The 6207-nt window shown below is 41.6% G+C and overlaps 1 long non-coding RNA gene across 2 annotated transcripts; it reads right to left on the minus strand.

Annotated features, from left to right (window-relative positions):
* Positions 1–1417: 1417 nt before the first annotated feature.
* Positions 1418–5179, minus strand: LOC125551126. Of its 2 annotated transcripts, XR_007302204.1 has the most exons (4): positions 4473–5179; positions 4253–4339; positions 3580–3643; positions 1418–3108 (listed from the first exon to the last, which is right to left on the minus strand). It is a non-coding gene; the product is annotated as an uncharacterized LOC125551126 (long non-coding RNA). The 2 variants fall into 2 exon arrangements; XR_007302203.1 differs by having other exon boundaries at positions 4253–5175.
* Positions 5180–6207: the final 1028 nt, after the last annotated feature.

Here is a 6207-nt window from a genome sequence, read left to right on the forward strand (position 1 = left end):
GTAGCAACGGTGCATACTCAGGGAGAGCACTTATACCTTGAAATTTAGTGAGGGATCATCTTATAATGTTGTTGCTGTACTAAGCAAAATAAGATGCACAAAGGATAAACATCACATGCAATCAAAATATGTGACATGATATGGCCATCATCATTCTGTGCCTTTGATCTCCATCTCCAAAGCACCGTCGTGATCACCATCGTCACCGGCTTGACACCTTGATCTCCATCGTAACATCGTTGTCGTCTCGACAACTATTGCTTCCACGACTATCGCTACCGCTCAGTGATAAAGTAAAGCAATTACATGATGATTGCATTTCATACAATAAAGCGACAACCATAAGGCTCCTGCCAGTTGCCGATAACTTCTACAAAACAAGATCATCTCATACAGCAATTTATATCTCATCACGTCTTGACCATATCACATCACAACATGCCCTGCAAAAATTAGTAAGACGTCCTCTACTTTGTTGTTGCAAGTTTTACGTGGCTTCTATGGGCTTCTAGCAAGAACCATTCTTACCTACGCATCAAAACCAAAACAATTTTTTGTCAGGTGTGTTGTTTTAACCTTCAACAAGGAGCGGCCGTAGTCAAACTCGATTCAACTAAAGTTGGAGAAACAGACATCCGCTAACCACTTGTGTGCGAAGCACGTCGGTAGATCCAGTATCACGAACGCAGTCATGTAATGTCGGTCCGGGCCGGTTCATCCAACAATACCGCCGAATCAAAGTAAGACGTTGGTGGTAAGCAGTATGACTATCATCGCCCACAACCCATTGTGTTCTAGTCGTGCATATACACTACAAGAAATATGTCAACTTGTGACCTTGACTATTGGTCACTGAAAGGTCATTGTTTTTCATTTGTGACCTTTTTGTGACCAAAAACAGAAGGTCAAAAGCTGGCGGTCGTAAACTGAAATTAACGACCTTCTCTGTGAGAAGGTCGTGGACGTTTACGACCAAAATATGTCTATTGTTTTGTTTTGGTCACTAGCAACCTCCCCAGGCCACGTAGGCATCCAGCGTGGCAAGCAGATGTGACACAAGATTCAGCCTGGTCCGATTCGGCGTTTTACATGGGCCGAGCCCATTAATTCAGCCCATTTATTATTTGGCCAAACCCAATAAATCAGCCTATTTTTTATTTGCTTTCCTGGTAATTTTGGTCAGCCACATGGGCCAAGCCCAACAATTCAGTCTTTTATTTTGCTACGACGTGGGTTTTGTGCTCTAGAGTTTCAGATTTTATTTTTTTCAAGAGAAGGGTCCACTAGTCTAATGGGTCCCAATTGTCAGGTTCTAATAAGTAGGTCCCAGTTGTTAGGATTATATTCCTCATATTTCAGCAATCCAATAAATAAATAACCAATATTTACACAACGCTTCAAACAGAGCACAACAAAATATCATGAAAACATAGTTCACATCATGAATATAATCAAACAGAGCCAAACTTGGCACATTACAGTCAAACATGGTTCACATCAGAACTAGTTCACATCAGGTAACAAAACTAAAAAATCAAAAAAAAACTAGCTATTGAAGTATAACTAGCTGCAATAAGCTAGAACTCTATGTTTCTCTGGACTTCTTCGTCCTGGAGCTCACGACGAAACATGAATGAAGGGCATCTGCAAGTTATCAAACAAAATTGTTAGGAACAAAATAAAAGGCAAATCTAAAAGCACATTAACTTGTAGGCAGTCGCTGTGCATAAATAAGAGTAAAACAAGCAAAATGTGGCAAAATCAGTGAATAGTAGTAACTATCAGCAGCGAGTAAAAACTACTCCAATCACATCAGGTTTACAATCCTATAAATGCGACATTTTTATCATTTTTATCTCCAAGCTTCTTCATCTTCTGTCACAGCAGTAGTAGCCCCGACGACATTTGATCCTGATCTAGATAAACTATTAGTGAAATACACTAGAAGTAAATAATAATCTTTCAAGAGACCAAATGCCCCAGTTCAGTAAACACTAAGCATGGCATAACAAAACTTCCAACAACTTGCATGCAACAGTTTAACCTGATGTTGTTCTACAATAGTAATCTATACATACCTGCGTGGTACATTGGTACAAATTTAGGTATAACACTCACCTAAAGAAAATTCCTATTCTACTACCACAACCATCCATTCAACTAACAATACTAGTAAGTGCATAGAGACTAACATCATAAGGCAGGAGACAATTATGAAAATTTTGGTAAGTTGGAGAAATTGTTTAATCAGTTTTGGTATACTTAGGTTATGAGCCAAAATAGACCAAGCAAAAAAAGCAGTAACTAGTGATGCATGAGCATGAATATGGTACAGAATTGAGCATATTAACTTTAAGATTAATTTGGGCCTTCCAACTTTACTGGTCATACATACATATATACAGAATTAAGCATGCATCATTGGTCTTAGTTGTATATGAGACTAGTTGGGTTGTGTATTCTAAGCTCCAAGCAGGTTACAAAAGAAACTGAAGATGAACCATATATAAGAGACTAAAAAATCAAATAGAAACCCAAAAATTAAATACAAGTATAACAAGAAGGATTACAACAGGTTCAATTCAATCAATTTCCAAAGCATTGAATCAGTAGCATAAGCATGCAGCAACAACATAAGCATTTAATCAACAGCAGCGTCAGCATAAGCATTAAATCAGCAGCAGCAACACAAGCAGCACCACCACCAGCACAAGTGCACACCTATTCAAGCTAGTAGCAGCCTAGCAGGCTAGCAGTAGAAGCATTCAAACAACTAGAGAAGCACAGTACAGCAGCAAAAGCACTGAAAGAGCAGCAGGCTTGAACTGTCACATGTCATATCTTATAAACTTAGGCAAGTGTTCTCAGGTTATGCTTTACATCACGCACTAACTTGGGTAATTAACATCAAACAATACATATCAGTACAAGGCTAGGCAAGATAATAAAGACTTGGGAAAACATAGTAGAGTTAGAAAAAACGATACGTGCCCTTAAAGAGAGGGCAATGTCAAGTGCGTCTACAGACATAGGAATTAGCCGCACCCACGACCCCTAGACACTCTCACAACTGAAGAGGAGGTGCCTTGCATATGGTCTCCTTCGAGTCTGTGAGAGAAAGAACGAGGTGAAGGTCAGTACACATCAAGGATGCTACTGTTCTGGGTCAAGCTAAGTCGAGGGCATAAGAGATTTTAGTCAACAAAAATTAACATGTGAATATCTTGCACAAACTATCATCATTTATAAAAAATACAAAACAAATATGCAAACACCTATAGCTCATACTTATATTATATCAGGCAATAGCATTTAGCATATTCCAATATGTACTCAACATATTCCAATAAGACAGAAATGCACACACATGGATTCGCAATTAGACTGCCTATCTCTCACTCATTTGCAAGAAACGTTCTCTCCCCTCTCTCTACTGATGACCATCAACACAATTCTGTAGAGTTGTAAACTAATTTTTCAGAGAATAGACAGTCAATTTGTGTGCTGATTGGACCTAGTTTTAAAGAAATAAAAAGGATTGGCAGCATAGGGAGAGGGAGATGGAGATGGACGTGCTACCTGCTGTTCGGTGTTGCGTCGTGGTGGCCTGCTTGAGCTCCTCCTCCTAATGCTGCTAACTAACCTGCGGGACAAACAAGGCCATAGGTGAGCTGCAGCACAGGCATTTCTTGATGATTTAGTGAGTTCATGGCCACCTACAGAAATATTAGAGGGACATGATAAGGAGCTGTAAAATACAAAGAGTCGCCTAGACCTATACCGAATAGTAATGCATATATTCAGGAATCTGAAGTTCACCAGTTGTTCCAAAAAACAAGGAAAAAATACTTGTTGATGTTTCAAGTGTAGCAGAATATATGCAAGTCCCAAGCATCCAGATGACTACTGTAGTCGATTGATAGCAGTAAATGTATACAACACCAAACACTGCTTGACAATTGAGGTAATTAAACATTAAAGAAATTATTACATATGCTTTTCTTCATCCAGCGTGATAACATGTTACTGCTATGCTATTGTGATTAAAAGAGTACGATTTCATCAAGCCTATGTCATGCATAACAGGAACATATTATAAAATACAGAATAGTAGTTCAGTGCCTTCAAGTGTTGAATGACTAATGGTACAATAATAATCACAATAAACTATCTACATGTGTGGCTAGTTGCAAGGTGTCTATCATCATACACATCATCATCACAGTAGGAGTAATCTAGTGTAGACACATACCATGAGAGGATTGTTCTTTCCATTGCTGCTATTGCTGCTAATAGACACCTCGCTGCTGCTGTCGTTGTGTCCGCGAGCATCAGGCACCTTGCAACATTATGACAACAACATTGGCTTGGACTTGTCAAAAATACAGAGGGAGAGGGACCTTCTCCATGGTTGAGTCCATGGGCATCAGGCAATGGAATGTAAGAAGATGAAATCGAGAGGGGGGTCGAACCTTGCTGTTGCTGCCGTTATGCCCTTGACGCTGGAGCTGGCTCCGTGGACAGCTGCTGGAGCTGGAGTTTGCAGGGGCCTGGTCAGCGAGACATCTCCTCGTCGATGAACCGCATCAGATCCGCGCGGAGGAAGGTGGCAGTGATCGTGGAGGAGCCGTCACTGGAGCCCGCGAGGTCGATGAGCTGCCCGGCGTAGACCCGTCGATGTCAAGTGAGGTTCGTGTCCCCCGCCAGCGTCGTTCGCCGACACCATCGCCGGAGTAGTGGTGCGGATCTGACCTCTCGGACGCCATCGCCTATAGGTTGGAGGCGAGGCTAGGGGGGGCGCAGGAAGAGGCGCGGTAGCGACGGGATCCTCCCGGACAAGGGAGATATGGTGGGCGTGGTGCGGCGGCAGCAGAGGGGAGCACGGCGACCGGTGGGTGCGGAGGTGGCGGGTGGGGGACTCGCGGGAGAGGAGGAGAAGTGATAGAGTGAGGAAGCGACGAGTGGATGGGGAGGGAGGTGGCGGCGCCGATCTTCATGGACAGGAGCTGCGTGTGTGCGGCGAGCGCGGGGCGCGGGGCGGCGAAGCGAGAGCCGAGGTTGGAGAGGAAGGAGCAGGCGACAGCGAGGGGGTGGGAGGGGGAGGGGCAGAACATGCGGCGGCGACGACGATCTAAATCGGGGGAGAGGATGAGAGGGGATCGACGGGAGTTAGGGTTTGGGGTTGTTGGGCTATGGGTGGGGTTCTTTTCTCCTTCTTTTTCCTTGTAGATAAATGGGATGGATGGATGGGTTTGGGATAGAGAGATGGATGGATGGATGGGCACCATGTCATCGATCTATGGGAATGCTTTTGATTGGTTCGGAAAACCAGTGATTTAAAAGAGTTTCCAAGTATTAAAACTAGAGAGATTTTGTGAAGTAGCTATCAAAAATATTTTGCAAAAGGGTACCACACAAGTTTTTTGTAGGCATTTCTGATCTTTCTCGCTATTTTTAATCATTTTTTGAGTGGCAAAAATGTTTTTTTGTGAAGGCCCTACCATATATTTGTTGCAAAATGGCACTAAATCATTTTTCTAAAATATTAGTCCATATTTAATGTATAATTGACCAAACGGTTGGGTGTCAAAAGCTTTTATCCACCTCTGGTGAAAAAGACAAATTTCCGTCGATTCAGTAGGAAGCGGGTCAAATTTGAACTGCAGCTACCTCATAGTTTGCTTTTTATTTTTTTCCAAAAATCATTTACAGGTAAAGGAGTATCTATTTAATCACAGAAACACCAAAAAAATTCCAATATTCAACCACTAGCTAGGAACGATCAAGCCTGCCGTTTTGACCGCATTTTGAAACGGGCATAAAAAATTCAAAAAAAGCAAAAAATTGGGAAACCTTCGAATTGTGTCATTATATGTTACCTAGTTTCCAGGAAAAATAATAAACTTGTAATATGGCAATTATTTTAAAAAAAGTGTTCTCAGAAATAAGCTATCACGTGTGAAGATTCAGGCTTTTCAAGCCAAATGATCAATCTTATGGCCACATTCATGGCATAGTTTGTTCAAATGATCTCATATTGTGCACAAGGGTGCATCTTGAAATTCCAAACAATGTTGTCTAAGGGAGTTTTCATTTTCTTTGCACGGAAAATTCATTTTCCATTTTCCGAGTGCCCGAAATGAGTTTTTTTGTGAAGGACCTACCATATATTTGTTGCAAAATTGGACCAAATCAATTTTCTAAAAT

This window comes from Triticum urartu, chromosome 4, assembly GCF_003073215.2.
Source record: "Triticum urartu cultivar G1812 chromosome 4, Tu2.1, whole genome shotgun sequence".
Taxonomy (NCBI): Eukaryota; Viridiplantae; Streptophyta; class Magnoliopsida; order Poales; family Poaceae; genus Triticum; species Triticum urartu.